The sequence below is a fragment of the Schistocerca gregaria genome, chromosome 3, assembly GCF_023897955.1.
Source record: "Schistocerca gregaria isolate iqSchGreg1 chromosome 3, iqSchGreg1.2, whole genome shotgun sequence".
NCBI classification, from domain to species: Eukaryota; Metazoa; Arthropoda; class Insecta; order Orthoptera; family Acrididae; genus Schistocerca; species Schistocerca gregaria.
In genome coordinates, this window is record NC_064922.1 from 405644986 (window position 1) to 405665345 (window position 20360).

At 42.3% G+C, this 20360-nt stretch overlaps 1 protein-coding gene and 1 non-coding gene across 2 annotated transcripts in view; both read left to right on the forward strand.

The window, feature by feature from the left end:
• Window positions 1-20360, forward strand: part of LOC126355132 (carbonic anhydrase-related protein 10) — a 2094013-nt gene that overhangs the window by 1328552 nt on the left and 745101 nt on the right. The gene's annotated exons all lie outside the window — the stretch shown is intronic.
• Trnat-cgu (transfer RNA threonine (anticodon CGU)) lies at window positions 18783-18857 on the forward strand. Its single transcript has one exon. It is a non-coding gene; the product is annotated as a tRNA-Thr (tRNA).

Sequence of the window (20360 nt, forward strand, 5' to 3'; positions counted from 1 at the left end):
CAATTTTCCATAATTTGCACTAGATTTTCAACATGAGAAATGTCGTAGTCAGTAGGATTCCTCAACAGCTACAAGCCAAACGAAAACTCGCTGCACTAAGACGACAGCGGTAATATTTGAGCTTTGGTTCAAATGGCTCTGAGCACTATGGGACTCAACATCTTAGGTCATAAGTCCCCTAGAACTTAGAACTACTTAAACCTAACTAAGCTAAGGACATCACACACACCCATGCCCGAGGCAGGATTCGAACCTGCGACCGTAGCAGCCCCGCGGCTCCGGACTGCAGCGCCAGAACCGCACGGCCACCGCGGCCGGCATTTGAGCTTTGTCACGTCAATCCAGATGGCTTATTTAGCCACCTAGTTATCATTCGCAAATGCTCGATGTGAGGAAAAGGAGCTAAGCAAGCTGTGGAATCATGTAGATTCACTGCTACTACAAACACTGGAGATCAAGCAATCATTGGGCAAGATGACGCCGAGTGTTTTTTGGGACTGCCTGACGAGATTACGAGAGGTTGTCAAGGCGAAATGTCGTGGAATGCTGTATAGAGGATTGTTTTCATTATACAACTACGCCACTTTTTTTTTTTTTTTCTTTAGGTGTTGGAGGTCACCCTCCACCGAAGACGGATAAAGGAATAACAGAGATGTCAGGTACAAGAGACCTGTTATTGTTGTTATTTTACATTAATTAGATTTTTGTGCGGCCACTGTCGATGATGGACGTAACATATACACCTTCACGGCACCTCACGGTACACTGACCACTTATCGGTGAGGGTGCTCACCGTGTGGCATTACTGCAGCTAAAGTCAGCGAAGTCTCCTATTCCAACGACCAGTAGCATGCTCCTATCATGGTCATTCCGGCAAAGACACGTCAGGCTGTGTCTCACCCCCAGCAGCACAGGACGAGGAAGCCCTCTGCTGATACCTCTCCAGAGGCCGGTATGGCTGGATCCCCTGTGCCGTAGTCACAATAATGCTGTAGAATGGTGAGTTATCAATTTTTTAGAACATTTCTCGCGGAGAAACAATGGTCTGCCGGTCTGACTAAAAGTACTTTGAAACAGGATTACAAACAATCTCGAAAGCAAAACATTTATTTCGGTGGTAACTGGTTTCGGTTAAATTTTTAGACAACGTAGTTGCTTGGTGATAGCAGCGATTGGTTTACTTCTAATCTATCAATCAATCAAAATGACAGTCACAATCGCTTTACTTATTTTGTCGCCAACCGGTTTCATCCCGCGATGAGATCATCTTCAGGGCAATTTACACTGTAAAGTTATAATATTAGTAAATAATCATGTACGTAATCTACAAACAATTAGTCTAAGTTACATAACTAAACAAATTTTTATACCCATTTGGTCGCTCGCTGGAGTTGCCACCATGCCTGTGCACGGTTGCTAACTTGCAAAGACTAAAAAAAATCTACATTGGACAGACAGGAAGAAATTTTAAAACTAGGTTCAAGGAACATACCACGGTAATAGCACGGAATAAATCGCTATTTGAACAACACCTAGATGCCGAGAAACACACAGAAATTAATACAGAAGAAAATTCAAGGGTATAGCTTGTAGCGCAGAAGGGACACATGATGGACATCTAGGAAAATTTAGAGATCTTCCTGCACAATAAGCAGGATTCAACGGCAATTCATAATGAGCAAATAGTAAAGGGTGATAATAAGTATTTTGAAATGCTCGCAAGTGTCATTAGTTCACGACGATACTACTTCTCCTTCTCAGCTATACTAACACTGTATGCCGATGTATGTTGGTACTAAGTTTTGTTATAGTGCTTTAATTTTATAATGAAGACCTGCAAAGTTTAAAGATTACCTTATATATGTCCTAAAATATTAACATATAATTCAGAAACCACTTTGTGGAAGAATATCCATAATAAAACGACTTACGTGAATCGACGGCAGCTTGATGAAGGGAGGCTTGTGGTACACCGATGTTACGATATCGAATGCCCTGCTAAAGCAGACGACACGTACGGGGAGGCTACTATGACGACGGAATCCTAGCCAAATAGGTTAAGGGGCACCTGATATACTTAGTTTTTCTAATATGTTAATTTTATACTGGAGAATACACTGATTTTAAAGTTTTTTGCTAATTACTAGGAGCAACGTTTGTGGATAGTAGCCAGAACACACCACGACAGTGCATGCTATGCAAAGATAACGCTGCAGCAGAAGACCATATGGATTGACCACAACAAGGCGGAAGAATCGTTATGGTACGCCGTTACCATAACAACGAACACTGCGCGAAGATGATATTACAGCAGGCGACCTCTACGAAGCGGCTACCATGAGGACAGCGTCGCAACCACACAGCTTAGGGGGCGCTTGATATCGCCCATGACAACGGCGTCCCTACCCCGAAAGAAAAAGATAGAGGGCTCTACTCTATCCACAAATGATGTGAAAAATGAATGGGACAACAATTATCGGAATTTTAAATAATTGTGAATTTCTCGAGATTTAATTAGTTATAATTATTATTGATTATGTTTTATATTACGCCTGGACCAAAATTTAAAATTTACGATTTCATGCTTAAATATGTAACTGCCATTGGTCACCGTGGAGGGCGTACCGTGTGCCCAAGTGTTGTTGGCCGTTATTTAAGCTCATGCACAGAGCCAACCACGCATATTTACCAAACGTGTACAGGTAGGGTGACAACTCCCGCGAGCTAACAAATGGGTGTAAAAATTTCTTTTTTATGTAACTCTGACTAATTGCTTGTAGATTACGTACATGATTACTTCAAATGGTTCAAATGGCTCTGAGCACTATGGGACTCAACTGCTGTGGTCATCAGTCCCCTAGAACTTAGAACTACTTAAACCTAACTAACCTAAGGACATCACACACATCCATGTCCGAGGCAGGATTCGAACCTGCGACCGTAGCAGTCGCACGGTTCCAGATTGCGCGCCTAGAACCGCGAGACCACCGCGGTCGGCCATGATTACTTACTAATATTATACCTTTACAGTGTAAATTCCCCTGAAGATGATCCCATCGTAGGTTGAAACCGGTTGGCGACAAAATAAATAACGCTGTTATGACTGTCATTTTGATTGACTGGTTTGGGTTAATATTTCACCATCCTCAGATCCTGAAACCATGAAATTAAGCGGTGGCGGTGAATGGAGCGGGTTTTGTAACGCCCCGAAAGTTCGTGGAGTTACATCACCTGCTCCATTCACCACTACTGCCTTCCATCACGGTTTGAGGGTATGAGGATGGTCAAATATTAACCGAAAACGGTGACCATCGAAATAAATGTTTTCGAATTCAACGTTGTTTACAATCCGTTTTTACAGTGCTGAGTTACCTTGGCACCCAGATTCTCAGGCATCGGACAGAAATTCAGAAATTCGAGGTCTAGTGATGGAGGAGATGGCAACATCATCGACGTGGCGCTAAGCAACACAAAGAACATGACGTTAACGCCCAGCTATTTAACCGCTGCCGGCCGGTGTGGCCGTGCGGTTCTAGGCGCTTCAGTCTGGAACCGCGTGACCGCTACGCTCGCAGGTTCGAATCCTGCCTCGGGCATGGATGTGTGTGAAGTCCTTAGGTTACTTAGGTTTAAGTAGTTCTAAGTCCTAGGGGACTGATGACCGCAGATTTTAAGTCCCATAGTGCTCACAGCCCTTTGAACCATTTAACTGCTTACTCGTGCACAGGGGGTGGTGTGGGGGGGGGGGGGAGGGGGGGGCTTAAATGCAGCTAGTCTGGGCTGACTTTGCAGAAGAGGCTGCATTTGTGTGTTGCGCCAGTTTTCTGTCAAAGTGTAAAACTGCAGAAGCTTACTGAAGGCCTCCCAGATCATTGACGTGCAGAAGTATGGCGACATGGAAGTGGCTGTTTCTGCTGATTTGCTGAACACACAGTAATGTTGTGTGGCAGTGGTCGGTGTCCTGGTCCTAACGCTGTGTCCTCAGCTCCGAGCACCGCTACGTTCTGTGGCATTACAGTTTCTTGACTACAAAATTTTTTCCAGTCTCCTGTATTCTCCAGATTTGACATCCAGTGACACCTTCTTCTTTCTCGTATGAAAAAACTATTTCACAGCAGAAATTACCATACTGATGCCCAGATAATTTTCGATGTGAGGCTTTCCTTGAACAGTCAAAATTCCGACACCTGTAGCAAAGGTTGTTGTCACATATTTTATCTTCGAAAACTGAGCCTCATTTGAGGGTGAGTATATGAAGGAGTATAACATCATAACGAAGTTGTATGGATGGAGCTAGATTATTTTAGAAGAGTTAAAACTTCATGACTATCTCTCAAACTTCTTTTTATCGACAAGTTAAAAACCATAGAGTGTCTCAAAATTTTTGGTCAAAGTTACACAGGCGCTATCATGAAATAAATCACTGAACTGAATATTTGGTTACTGTGGTCTGTAACCACGTTTAGCTTAATAATACACTCATTTATTGGTCGCTATACGCAATTTTATTTTTTCTCCTGATTACAAGTTTCGCTTTAACAACATCTTTATATCAAATCCATGATAAAGAGAACTAACATTAAAAGGATAGAGTATTCATTGTACAGAATAATTGTGGTGCACGTGCCTTCAGTCAAGAGCATATATCAAATCAAGTGTCCCACGTTAAAATTGAAAGTAAAACAGTTATTTCCCTCCTTAAATATATTACATAAAGCACAAACATAACATTTTAAAATCATTTTACAGTGGACGTTATTGTGCATTGAAAAATGTACGACTTGAATCATGTGACGCTACATTTAGGACATTAATCGTTAAATAAACAAAGGACTGTAACTGTTACAAGTGCAGAGGGAACGTACGTCTGTTGTATTAATATATAACACATAACATATGTGGACGAGAAGGGAATTTTATTTTGAGACCAAAAATGGAAAAGGAGCTTACATACAACATCTTAGATACAGGTTCACATAAAACAACAATAATGAAAGAGATAACATAAATAACAGAAATGACACTACAAACCAATGACACTGAAAGAAGACTGGAGGCAGTACAATTCCTTTATTGCGGCACTCTGACGTGATTCATTACAAGCAGTGGCATTGTGGTTGAGGTATCGAGTTGCCTCCCAAAAAATATATGGGCGTGACGTCGCACAATGCCCACTGAATGCGGCATGGCCGACCGGTAGTGCAACGCCACTGCTTTCGTCAGCGACGTCCTCCAGAATCGGCAGCCAAGGCAGCGGTGGCCGACGCAATGCTGATGTCTCTAGCTAGGGCTGCATCGGCCGCGACCCACTGTGGAAGCGCCGTCGTCGGCTCGAGGCTTGTCTAGCCCCGCGGTGGTGGCAACACTGAGTTTCATATCTCAAAGTGGGCGGTCCTGCAGCGAGGTCGAACTGCGGGCTCAGTACAGCATGCGGGATGGTGCCTCAAATTTTCTGTCATCTTCAGCTCAGGTGATGTTGTGTCAACTACACTCATGCTCATAAATTAAGGTAAATGCTGATACATGGAGAAACAACGCTTTGGTGAGTGGTTTTCGGGTTTAAATCACCTCGGGGTATGACCATGCGGTGCATTTGACCTTCCGTCGTCGCACCGTGGCGCTGGCAGCAGGCCACATATGCAGAAATGTGTTGGTGCATGTCAGAGTACGGTGCAGCGAGTAAGTGTGCAGACATTTGCAGACGTGCTAATGGTGACTGTATGTTGAAAATGGCTCAAAGATCATATATTGATGGCGTTATGAGGGGTAGGATACTAGGGCGACTGGAGGCTGGTCAAATACAACAGGTCGTAGCATGGGCCCTCCGTGTGCCACATAGTGGGATCTCAAGATTATAGCAACGATTCCAGCAGACAGGAAATGTGTCCAGGCGCTACAGTACGGGACGTCCACAGTGTACAACACCACATGAAGACCGATATCTCACTAGCAGTGCCCTCTGACGATCACGGAGTACTGCAGGTAGACTTGCTCGGGACCTTACCGCCGCTGGAACAATTGTCTCCAGACACACAGTCTACAGACAACTGAACAGACATGGTTCATTCGCCTGGAGACCTGCAAGGTGCATTCCACTGACCCCTGGTCACAGGAGAGGCCGTAAAGCCTAGTGTCAAGAAGATATTACATGTTCATTGGAACAGTGGTCCCAGGTTATGTTCACGGACGAACAGTGATTCTCGCCGGTTTTTCATCTGCAGTGCACTACAACAGTAAGAACTTCTGATGACAGTAATGGCACTGAAAAATATTGACAAACAGTACACACGTGATAGATCTGTAGTTATCTTCGGAAGCCTAAAATTCTAGTATGAATTTATCTGTATTACATGCAGTATAACGTTTTATGTGAAGTCTGTCTACAGTAAAACTATAATAATTAACGTACAACAGAAAATTGTTACAGTCAATCGCAAGTAATCTGCTCAGTAATTCGACTAAAGTTGAAGTAAAGAAATATGGCGGTCGACTTTAGGCTCGTTCTGCGCATCTACGTCACGCATACTCCGACAACCAAGGAGCGTTCCGTAGCGTTCTCTGCGCACTGCTGTGAATGTAGTAGGCAATGCCAGCCTTGAACATAACAAAACTGTAGAAAGTTATTTAGTGAATTTTTTTTCGATTAGTTGCAAGTTGTCATAGCTAATGTGGTGGCAAGCTTGTCCTACACAACTAAGCGAGAGGCGCTACAGTCTGGAACCGCGCGTCCTGTACGGTCGCAGTTTCGAATCCTACCTCGGGCATGGATCTGTGTGATGTCCTTAGGTCAGTTACGTTTAAGTAGTTCTAAGTTCTAGGGGACTGATGACCTGAGATGTTAAGTCCCATAGTGCTCAGAGCCATTTTCAACCGTAATTTGCAGTATACACGCTTTCTTCAATCGTAGAGCACGTGTCAGCGCGGACCGCAACCGTCGCTTTCAAACAATGCAATCCCCGTCCTTCCTTCGAGTTTCGCGACCCGCCATAGTTCGTGGATCAGACTATAAAACAACATCAAATACATCAACACTCTGTGTGATGTGAAGTGTGTAATACTGGAATCTCGAACGGTAACATATGCTGTGTGACCCGTACGTCCACCATTGTTTTTAAATTCAGCTAAAATAAGTCCTACAAATATGCCGCTGATATGAGAAATAGCAACAAGATCACCCAAAACCTCAACGCATAACATGTTAATAGTGACTCAGAGTCAAATTGATGCAAGAACAAGAATCTAGTACCGCAAAGGAGCAATTCCACTATGCTAAAAGTGCACATGAGCATATGGTCATATAGGCCGAAGCTACACGATACCATTAATCCGTCACCAAAATTAAATTTGAAAACTACATTGTCCTCAACTGCATTTAGAAAATGATTCGTGGTGAGAAAGAAAGCATACTTCAACCATAAAAGCTCCATGACAATTGTTTGTAGCCGATTAGTTTTTAATAAATTATTTGTAGTGAAAACTGAACTATACAAAACCATGTGAAGTGCCACGACAATTGTCAAGGCTAAATAGGAACCCACCTCACATACTGCTTCGCTATAAATTAAAATGACTTTTACAGCATCATAAAATCAAGAACTAGTTCATTTTCAATACAAAACATCGAGATCAACATCCAGCACATACGTCAGAAAACAAAATACACCCACGTGGCCAAAGTAGGAATCAGTTATTTACTGAAGCAAACAACTTACACTCTGTAGCAAGCAATTTAGCTCACAACAGTTGTTGCAAACTACGACCGTGTCAGACTCCGCATAGATTTCTACGACACTGATAACTGATGTAAAGAAAGCTACCTACATTTAGTTCATGACCTTGGGTAAATGCGATCGGCTCGGAAAGAGAATTGCTACAACTGTTATAATAAATTACAGTGCCGCGTGCCAATATTGGTATGAATTTAGGTTGCATTGTAGTCAGAGTAACTGTTGAGTGTTGACACAAGCAAATTCATTTTTTTTATTTTAAATATGAGTGTGAGACAGTCACCGTTTCGTCTCACAAAGCTGTGACGGTTAATTCCAGCAAAGGCCAGCAAAGGCCAAAAATGAAATATTACTCACCAACCGCTACTCTGATGACAGACTTATATCCAAAGCTGAAATCCAAAAACAGTCGTCGTGATACGCGTGAACGTAGTCGTAACATTGGCTCAAGCAATATTCACACAATGCTCCTTTATATCTACTCTTAAGAAAAATATGCAGAAATTATTCCAGTCCACCTGTGACATGAATCAGCAAAGCAGTGTTCAATAGTATTAGTTGAAAACAGTCTTGGTTGCAATTCTGTTTTTTTTTTTTTGTTTTTTTTCATTTATCAACTACGCGTTTCACCTTAATTAGGCTTCTTCCGGCTGATATTAATTTGGTATTTCTAGGACGATCCTTTAGACAGTGTTGCTAAGGGGCATCGTCGAGTACATCAGGCCAACATCGCATACTGAGGTTAACGAAGGTGAAACGCGTAGTTGGTAAATAAAGAAACTAAAATAGCAACCAAGACTGTTTTCAACTAATACAAAACAAAAATATGCTTTCTTATTAATCATTGTAATCACGGGTTCTGTTGCGTGTTCGCCCACGGCGAGGGCGACTCTGTCAACCTCTCTCTGTCTTTCGACCCCACCAACGTTGACGATTGCTACTATACGGCTCAACTGATTGCACTGACACGGCGCTCTCAGCCCTTCCACCTCTGAAGTGAAAACCTACACATACTCGCGACTTACGGGGATTAAATCGTAAGAATGCTGAGGAAGGGATAGTGGATCCCTTAAACCACCAGGCTCGTTACTTGCATTGCCACATAACCCATCGATAGAACTGACCTATGAGTCCGAAGTCATCTGGCACCTTTACTTTCATTCGTTCCTTATAACGTGCTATAACTACTTCTCTCTCGTTACTCCACAACGTTTTAATCGAACTGTGCACTTCACGAGAGAGTTCAAGAGTGTTTCTTGATGGAATTTCTCCCACATTATCCTGCATCATCTCAAATCCTATACGGTGTAAAATTATTTGTGGCCCGCCGTGGTGGCCGAGTGGTTCTAGGCGCTTCAGTCCGGAACCGCGCGACCGCTACTGTCGCAGGTTCGAATCCAGCCTCGGGCATGGATGTGTGTGATGTCCTTAGACTAGTTAGGTTTAAGTAGTTCTAAGTTCTAGGGCACTCATGACCTCAGATGTTAAGTCCCATTGTGCTCAGAGCCGGAACTTGGGTCATCACAGTTTGTCTTCATAATCTTAGTTCCTCATATGCTTCTATCCTCGGTGAAAATTTTTTGTTAAGATTTTGATGTTGCCTGTTGCTAGGTTGGCCTCCACCCAGCTGTCTAGTCCTGTGGTCACTTTTTATGCGAAATTTCAAGACCATATTGTATGAGAGAGCTGCATGCATTGGTGAACACCTTCCTCCAAGACTTATTAATCAGTTGAACGAAATGGCTTGCTGTGTCTGTTAATATGAATCGACTGAGCATGTTTGAGACCTGTTGAAACTAGGAGTGCATGACCCTCCTCTTGCGCACTGTCTGATATCGGAAGGGGCGCCTCAGGAAAGTCGAACGGGTTTGAGCGGCAACTTATCGAGCACCTTGGTACAGCGTGTCGAGGAAGACCCAGACATGCTACAGCGGAGCTGAATGTTACTCAGCAATAGATTTTTATTTCACAGATGTGCAAATACGTGCATTTTGACACAGACTGGCTTTACATTTTTTTCGCAGTAAAGAGTCGTAACACTTATTCTTTCACTCATTCTCCCCTAGAAAGCTGGCGCACACTCGTTGGTGGACATGCCGGTGGTACAGAATGTTTTTTTCTACTTCTTTATAGCAGAAAAGGCTTTCTCGAGTGGTATTAGAAGAATTAATGAATTAAGTACTTGCTACACGTGTATATTTCTCCTAGATAATGGAGTTTTTTGTTGTAACAGAGGATATGCTGGTATTCATAAAATTTCTTTTGTAATCTTCATTCACTCGCACAGTGAGACAAAATTATTACAGAATTTACAGGTTTCGGCCGTCACCTGCTATTTTCGAACAGCACAGAAATTAGAGCAGGTGACTCAAGAAAGACAATGAATAAATGAAATTCTTAAATCCTTGAAACGCAAAATCTAGATTAAAAAATACTTCCCGGAGTAAATGTGAGCTATAATGGTTAAAAAGTGAGCCAAACTGATTAAAGTTAAATTGTAGGAGGTATTTAAAACAAAGGGACAGCCTGATGTATCAGTCGTTCCAACTTAGCTACGCAAGTGTAATAAGCATAACTATTCCTAATTTAGAGACGTGGAATCTATGAAGGTCAATAGAACAGGAAGAATACGATTTTTCAGAGAGATTTACACAGTGCTTTTACAAGACTGATTTGCTGCCTTACCTACATGATCTGAATACGGCCTATGACGGCAGAAAACAGTGATGTTAGCTGAAATTTTTGGGATTGTTAAGTGCATAAATAACTGTTTCCCATATAGTTTTATTATTTAGCTTGTATTTATGTTGTAGTCTTTGCCTGGTATTGGCTTCATGAGTAGCGTTTCAGTCTCTCTCTATTATACTAAGAGCTACGGCATTGTTGATATTATTGTATAAAATAATTCAAGTTACGTAGATTAGCTTAGAAGACGTATATACGTGTAGGTTAGCGTTGATACGTTGTGATTACTTTTCACTGTCATCTGCAGTAAATCAGCACATTTTCAGTCATTGCTGCATTGTTTTATGTGTGACATATTCCATGTTATTAGGAACGGAGTCCTTTCTCAGTCATATAAACTTAATTTGTTGTTGGAAGGGAAACTGAATTTTACGTGCCTAACAGGTCACAAATCGTAGCATGTGTGTATTTCCAGGATAATTAAAGCACCATTAAGGTAATCATTATTTGTACAGCGATGTCTCTCCATTTCAAACTGGCGACTATGTTATTTAAATTACTCATTTCCTTTCTGTTTACGTTTCTTTGGAATTTTTTTGGCAGTTCCATTTTCATTGTGATTAATACTATGAACAAAACCTTAATTATATTCTTAGTATGTACAAAGGCGTGACAACGCCACTGCACTACACTGTCGGCGAGGGCATTTCACTAGCAGACGGTCGCTCAATAATAACCAGGGAACAGAACCCCAAGACAGAAACTAAAACTCACTGAGAGACATTCTGCAGCAGGGTGGGGCATGTGAGCTGCCCGAGAGACTTTCTGCAGGTACGATGGATACGCGTGTCACCGTCCAGACTAGATTTGCGAGCTCGTAACATTCTCTTAGTCTCGTACAGGACTGAAGACTACTGAAAACACAAGATCGACAGCTGACGGTGGAGCTTGTACTCAAGCAGGAAGTAATATTTGCATTGTCGAAATTGTTGCATTATTATAGAGAAATTGTAGCCTTAAAGACCAATTTTGTGCTGTTCAGAAGTGTCATTGAATATTAAGTAACAGTTTAATACAGTTCTTTCGTGAGGAAAATCAAATGAATTTTCGTTAGTGTGCATGTTTTACGCTCCATGTATCGAGCTAAAGTTTTGCATATGAATTGTTAAGCTGTTCGTATGTCTGTCAGTAACCAAAATATTTTTTTTTCTATTCTTCCCTGTTCGCTTAGCTCGTACTTCACTTTCGACTTCCCTCTGAGAGTGAATGTATCGTATCCCGCTCCATCCGAAAAAAATTAAAGTCAGGAACACGCAGCTGTACAAATTCTTCTTCAAGCCTGGCTGCCCCTGTCTACGCCGCAACCTTTACAGCATCTCAACCGGCCGCAACGGAGGCATAAGAATGCACTTGTACTGAAACACTGTGGTTAAAGCAGGACAGCTTGGATTTCCGCAAGTCTGGCAAACTTCAAAAACCCGCTCAGTCTGCTGCACCTGACAACGGTTTGTGCTTTAAATCCAACGCGACTACAGAAGCGCTAGGTGTATGTCTGCGCACGTAGTTTCATTGCAGCTCATTTATCGTAGCGGTGAGCGCATCTAAATGAACGAACCAAACTTAAAGGCGTCTGAGGAGAAATTAAGATTTGAGGAATATATTCCATCATGAAACAGAACCCAAGTCCAGTATGGGAAAAGTTTTAGTGTGCTTATGAGGCAGCTCCAAATAAATCTGTAGATGCCTCGCAATGCAGATTCTGTAAAAAGTTAATAAACACTCATTCGGGAACCTCGAGTATGTTAGTACAGGTATGTAAATTTGACCAGTAGTTCCTTCACTCCACAATTTTTTTATTTTTTTATTCTCTTTTTCTTTTTCTTTTAAGGAGAACAAAGTCTTAATGACTGACAAATGTGTGGAAAACTGTGCTAAGGACTTGAGCCACTTAGCGGTATAAAAGCTTTCTAAATTGAGGGCAACATTGACTGAAATAGGAAAAATGTACTTCTCAGTCGATATAAAAAACCATATTCCAGTGGTGTACAACTTAGTGCAAAGAAAGTTTAGTATGAATCAGAAGCAGCTTCTTTCAGACGTGTACTTTCTAGATCAAAGTAACACGAAAATTGAGCTTCGCGTATGCTAAATCTCATTTTGGAAATGTAGAATCAACAGCTTTCACCACTTAGAATGAATTCAGTGAATCCTCAATACACAACTCGAGAGAAGTAATTAAAATTGTTATAACGGGGTTCATACATGGCTAAAACACACAAAGGTTACAGAAACTAGACTTCCAAAACCTTGCTTTAATTGACGATGCAGTGTATTACACATCTTCAGGTTCCTAAGTACATGTGATATACTCACTACAGAAAAAATGTTTTAGGGGTGACTTGATAATGGTTCGATCTGAGAGTAGCCAGTAATAGTTGAAAGAGGATGAAGTTGCAGACAAAACAATTCATATCTAAATAAATAAATAAGTCGCAAATACTCCGAAAAGAAAAAAAAGGACAAATAAGCTCTACAATTTTCTGGGCTACAACGACCTAGAATGAAAATATGATATATTGCGCCTCGTCTATCGATAGCTGCGTTAAAAAACGTCTGGACTCTACTCATAACGGACGTGATGCAGGGTTTGGGATGGATATCATTAACTCAAAGGGAAAAACTATCATAATAGTAAAATAAAGGAAATCAGAACACGTACGGAAAAATATAGGTGTTCGTTTTTCCCAGGCGCTGTTAGAGAGCAGAATAACAGAGAATTATTGTGAGGATAGTTCGATGAGAACCTCTGCCAAACACCTTTGTGTGATTTGGGTAGCAGTCATGTAAATGTAGATGTAGATAAGAATACAGTGACAGCGTACAGTAGAAACTCCTACCCAGGGTAGCGCCGTTGGAAGATGGGCAGGCAAGTAAGACTCCACTAGCCTTCTTGGGTTGCGCACTGCTTCTCTTGGATGGGAGTAAAACAGCCTGTATGTCCGCTGATACCATGAGGCAGCTTGCCTGTCTGGCTGACAGGAAAGCATGGTCAGGATAAAAGGGGAATTTATACGCCTCTGTAGGAACACACGTCCAGATGACACCAGCAGAGGATAGAAAAGCGGTTGACAGTTTGCAGTTTGGTAGAGTACATCGGAGGAACAAAAAAAAAAAAAAAAAAAAAAAAAAAAAAAAAAAAAAAAAAAAAAAAAAACAGCCCAATGTCATAAAAAGTACTGCAGCGCCGCAAAGCAATACACTACACAGGTTGGCAGCAGATGAAAGAGGTACAGACCGTCCCAGGTTCTATCGTTCTGTTCAGTGGAGACTTGCATGAAGAGAGGGATGAGTGGAGAGGGTGTGCGTGGGTGGTGTTTTACAGTGGTGAAGGCAAAGAAAATAAAATACCGCTTTTCATTGACTTAATTTTCTGGTCACAAACGCGAGACATAAAGCAATAATTAAAGGCCACATACGTTTTTTGTTACACATCTGTTAACTTAATGTATTTAAGCTTACACAGAAGTATTAAGTTCAGAGCTGCCCTGAAACTTATGAAAGAGAAAGAAACATCTATTTTCATCATTTTACAAATTTCTTTAAATGTCTTACTATAATTCGTGTTTGGAGTGATATTACACGTCATCAAGCGCATTTCTCTAGATAGAGGAGCGTTAGCAGGGCTACTCCTAAGCTGCAATTTTCGTAATTTCTTCGTTGAAGAAACGCTTTTACACAAACATATGTCCTCCAACATTCGGAAGACTCGAGTAGTTATTCGAAACGACTGCGTGAACTGCCCTCAAGGGAAGTCCTTGTAAAACATCTGTGCAAACACCTTCGTGGAGCACACGACTACAGTGGAAGACAGTAAATTCCATCTAAATATCAGGCGGCGCACTGCGAACGCCCACTGCAGAAGGAGTCGCAAATATACGATAATTAGTTTCAAATTGATTTAAGTCATTAAATCTACTGTCGAGTGTTTCTAACAAAGCCTGTAGCACTGTAACAAATTCGTGAAACTTTTCCCTCGATGTATCTTTTTCAGGGTTTCTTTAGTTGGTAACTAGTGCAATATTAGGCAAGTGCGCAATTGATCTTCCTGAAAGTAGCATTATCCACAGCAGCAATTTTCTTTTAAAACCGAAAACTGTCTCAAGAACGTCGGTGAGTGGTTGAGCAATACGCTGGAAACCTGTACTCACCACATTTGGGGGGTTTGTAATGTCATTTGGAAATGCAATATCTAATACCCATTAGAGCTCATCGTTATAGTTTTGAAGATCTATACTCCTTCTCAACCATTATCTTCTCACTAATTTTGCTCTATCACGAGCGCCAATCAGACTTCGACACCGATAACGCTAACAACAAGAAACATGAAAGACGGTCCTGCCGCGAACGCGAGGTGGCGGAGAAAATGCTGGATCACAATGCCTGTGGGCAAGGATCAGGAGGCTCGAAACAATGAACAAACGCGAGCGGTGATAAACTAAGTGCGTGGCTGGTGCACACGACGGACGACTGAGCAATCAACAACACCCGGCACGAAGCACAAAGCGAGGTCCGCGGTGTCTAAACTCACCCTAAGCTCTGGTCCACCGAGCTTACAGCGACTCGCAGGTAAACACTTCCGTCAACAGGTCTGCCCGTAACACGCGTCGCGTGCGCCTTCCATGGCATGTTTTCTCACTATTCGTCTGCGTTATCCACTCCAGGTCATCTGCCTCTATCACGACGTCCGCTGGCGGGGATATAATTATTATTTTGGTTCAAGTAATGATTTCTAGTGAATGCTCTCTGGCGTAATTGGCAGCAAGCTACACGCGCTCCCACCATTATTTTACTGTATTTCGGAGCCGACGCCTTGTTTACGAGTGCGTAAAGAGCGAGAGCACACGATAGCTATGAGAGGTCACAAGGCCACCTACTGATGTAACGGAAACGTTGGAATCCTTTGCATTATTACGCGACCACACACAGGTAATTGTTCCTTTGAAACAAGATATTTTTCTGAAGGATTGATACTTTAAAGCTGTCTTTCTGCACGTGACAGTTAAAAAAACACTTTTTCTTGGTATAGGCCATTAAGAACATGTTTTATTTGATATTAGATATTTCTATGTGGCACTGAACTACTGAAAGTGATTCATTCAGCTACAGAACCAAACTCAGAGAGAACGTAAGTGTAATGAAGTCACACTAGGAATTTGAGTCAGTACGCTGTACAATGGGCCAATAATCTTGCGTAGTGGTAACACCTGTCCCTGTCACATCACCCAAGTTAGGCACTGTCGGGCTTGGCTAGCACATGGAGGAGTGACGGTCCGTGTCTACCGAGCACCTTTGCTAAGCTGGGTATACTCCGCCATTGCGAGGCCACTACGGTGGAGCTGGACTGCGAGGTAGCGGCTCCAGTCATGAAAGCCGATAACTGCCGGGAGAGTGGGTGGTCACCCTATGCCCTACATGTCCGTATCCAGCGACGCCTGTCGGAAGGATGACACGGCGGTCAGTCGTCACCGTTGAACCTTCGAGGACTATTCGGGCGGAGTTTTTGGTCTCTTATATTCTACAAGGAGATGGATGAAATTTCCTTTTTAGAATGTAGGTTAAACATCGTTGGTTAAAGAAAAGGGGAAAAAGTTATGGTTACAGTTTTATATCCGCTCAGCTTAGTGGTCGTTAGGCGAAGCTAACTTTCTTCAGCTTTTTTTTTTTACAGGAGAATGGGGGAGGACAGCACTAGTATTTATCATGCTGATACGAGGGTTGGAGCTTTATTAGTGACAGATATTTATTTACAGCTCGTACAAAATAGATACGTGTTTCAAAGTTCCACTGACCTTCAAAGCAGCCATTGTGTATAACCCGTTGCTACCGATGTGGAAGTCGTAGGACACTCTTAGCAGTGCCAGTTGCGTTGCTAGTTCGAGCGGCGCGGTCTATTGTCAGAAGAATTTTTAGAAGTGTTTCCTCCAGTTTAGAAATCGAGTTGAACTTACGAGGGTTTAAGTCAGGGGAGCGCAGTAGGTGATAAGGCATTTAGCAGCCCCACCAGTCTAACAAATTAGTAACAGCTTGCGCTGTACGTACTTGAGCATACTCCTGCAAAATGATGGTCAGGTCCTGGACAAAGTGTCATCAGTTCTGTCTCTATGCTGTTCGTTTTTGGAACACAACATACGACCAGCTTAGAGACATAAGCGATGGCACTTTCTGCAGGACCTTATCATCATTTTGCAGGACAATGCTCAAGCACGTACAGTACAAGCTGTTATTGATTTGTTTGACTGACGGGGCTGCTAAGTGCTTATCACCTACTGCACTCCACTGACTTAAGACCTCGTAAGTTCAACTCGATTTCTAAACTGAAGGAAACACTTCGCCTCATTCGCTTCATAACTTCTAAAAATTCTTCTGGCAATAGACCGCGCCGCTCGAACTAGCAACGCAACTGGCACTGCTAAGTGTGTCCTACGTCTTCCACATCGGTAGCAACGAGTTATACACAATGCTGGTGGCTGCTTTGAAGGTCAGTGGAACTTGAAACACGTATTTATTTTGTACGAGCTGTAAATTAATAGTTGTCACTATTAAAGTTCCAATCCTCGTATTAGTATAACAGCGAAATATGTAAGTATAAATACGGATGTCCGGAACGCACACAGTCATCTCCTTATACGTGTCCAGTATTTCAAATGTGTCGCCACCAGAAACGTTAATTTTTGTGCCATAAGATTTCCGGTGCTAAAGAATTAACACAACTTGTACTTGCCTTCACTTCCGAAAACATGAGCCAACGAACTAAACATTTACTTTAACTAAGTCATGGAGAGTATCCATGTTCAAAACAAAAACAGCAGAACATTGATAATGGCCCTGTATTATCTTTTGAAGTGTCATGATCACAGATTCACTAGTCTGTATGAAATCAAAACGCTGTTTAACATGAACTATATTTACACACGTATCTACATTGGGTACCGTACTTATATTTCCAAATATGAATAAGTGTAGCGAGTAAACTGATCGCTCTCGGGAAAAGAAAGTACTCGTATCACAGAGGAACGAACACGGCCCGTGGATACGCGATAAAATTTGGAACCTGGCACCGAATTTCCATCCCAAGAAAAGAAGGAAAAACTGATGGGGAAGAAGCGAAAGGTACTGGAAGGAGGCCTCAGATACCGGTATTGATCTTCCTCTCCCCGTCTGAGAAAGCCAATCTGATTCGAGATTAACATTTTCTAAACGAGCGCCGGCGGGGGCTCCCCGGCCGCTGCCACCTGATTTAGCATATTAAACGAACTAGGCCCCAGATTAAAAGTCGCGCGCTGCGCCGCACAATCTACATACGATCAGCCGTTCGCCGGCGCTCGTGGATAACGGGACCTCTTCTCCGGGTGGCGCTCCTCCGACAACAGAACTTCTAACAGCCTTCTCAAATAAAAAACTCGGCCCGCAGCGCCGTCTTGATTTCACTAACTTGGATGCTTCGGACGCCGAAGACTGGCTGTCGGTCCAACAGAATGGCGCAAAGTGTGCACTGGTTGTTAGACGTGCTCTGCACGGGCGGGAGGCCCACAACAGGGCCATGGCACTTCAGCAAAACAGTTTTTCACTCAGTTCCCCAAGTGAACGGAAAATTGACGTAAACATGGCTGATAAAAGAATGATTGTTCAGCAGACTTCCATATTAGAACCACTTTCTGAAACAGATTAGCGATGGTCCTGGCAGAAGTACCATCGGATATGCTTACGAAAACAATGCATCATGAAATATAGACGGAACACTGGAAAGGAAAAAACAGAAACGGAATTGACCAAGCAAAACCTTGTTTCAACAACAACAACAAAAACGAAGAAGAAGGTAACTTAAAAAGTCACACCTTACTAATCAAGAATAGGTTTCTAAATACAATGACGGAAAAAATCACAAAACTAAAAGATAAGTAATCTAGATTAATGAAATTTATGAAATACGTTGCCCTAGGTGGCATATTTATGTAATTAACATTGCAAGATCACAGGTTAATGTAAACGCGAGATAAGCCATCGCAAATGTGAAATTCTGGGACATTAATAACATGCGTATATATGAACATGGTATCTGTTCTTTCGGACATGTCGGAAATAACAGATACCATCTTCATATATAGCTAAGGCTCACAGGCCATTTGACCATCTTCTTCTGTGCGGATGCACAAACAATGCCCGAACTCTTACTGGAGTTGGTAAAAAGCCGCGAGTAATTAGTATTATGGGCAGCGGCATTATGAATATAGTGCGGGACAATAAGTTGAGAATGTGGGTCTCACGTGAGTCGTGACAGAGATAAGACCCAGCAGTCGCACTATCCTCTGTGCCCTCGGTGGCTCAGATGGATAGAGCGTTTGCCACGTAAGCAGGAGATCCCGGGTTCGAGTCCCGGTTGGGGTACACATTTTCAACAGCCCCGTTGTCGTATATCAATGCCTGTATGCAGCTCGGAGCATTCATTTTATTGTAATAACATGTGACATCGTGACTATTGAGTGCAAGCATGCAGTCTCACATACAAGTGCCGAATGTCAGTTTGTCGCATTGAGTTCCATGCCTGTTGGACTTGCTCGGTCAGTACATAGAATGTTAATGCTGATTGTATGTAATGTTGCAGTTATCATCCGATGATGTCCCATACATGGTCGATTGAAGACTTGATCTGGTGATCGAGCACCTTAGTCAGCATGCCAGTAGTCTGTAGAGAATGTCGTGTTATAACAGCGGTATATGGGCGAGCGCTATTCTACTGGAATACACCTCCTGGAATTCTGTTCACAAAATGTAGCACATCAGTTTGAATCCGCAGACTAACGTACAAATTTGCGTTCAGACTGCTTGGCATAGCCGCGAGAGGGCTCCTACTGTCGTACGTTTTCGCACCCCAGACCTAACTCCAGGTGTAATACGATACGATGACACTGGGAATTTGTTATAAATAATATTCTATTGATGAAATGGCAATTATGACGGATTTAGGAAACACGTAATAGAGAAGTGATATTTTGTTCATCGCTTTTTTTTTTTTGTATGAAAACATACGAAGAGCACAACCATGACCGTTTAAATGAGCCAGATGATGGCAGAGCATCAATGATGATCAGTACTGAAGGAATAATTTTCAACCACAATCGCAATCAAACGGTTTTGAAGTGTATGTTGCCATCTTTTAGTCATCCCTAATGCATCTTTTGAATCGTTCGTGTAAACCGTCGTCACAGTGGGGACGCAGTCTGATAGTGTCGTAAACACAGAAACCAGTCACTGCTAGAAAGTTGTTTCCAACTTTATAACAGCACAACAACTTTCCTGGAAATAATACTCTTTGAACTGACTCATACCGTTGAAAGTATCTTGCAGTTCGTTTCCATTAAAATCAGGTTGTTTATAAATTAGTGATACAAAAGTAAGTTTTATTTGCCGGCCGCTGTGGCCGAGCGGTTCTAGGCGCTTCTGTCTCTATCCGCGCCACCGCTACGGTCGCAGGTTCGAATCCTGCCTATGGCATGGATGTGAGTGATGTCCTTAGGTCAGTTAGGTTTAAGTAGATCTAAGTCTAGGGGACTGATGACCTCAGAAGTTAAGTCCCATAGTGCTCAGACACATTTTTTTTTTTTTTTTTTTTACGTTTTCATCAATCCAAATCTGCTTCTGCAGTTAAGCGACAATTCAGGACCAAATAATGCGAGCTAACCCCCCAGAGGCAAACTGTTATTAAGTGGGATAATCATCTCACCGGTGCTGTCTCTGTATCACATGTCATTCATACCCTAAAAACTGGAACTGTTCAATGCCTTACAAGAAAGTGACACAGAAAAATGAGGTACGTTTTGTGTAGAAATGTCTAATAAAATGCAGACTGAAAACACTTTTCTTAATACAATTGATATTAGCGACGAAACC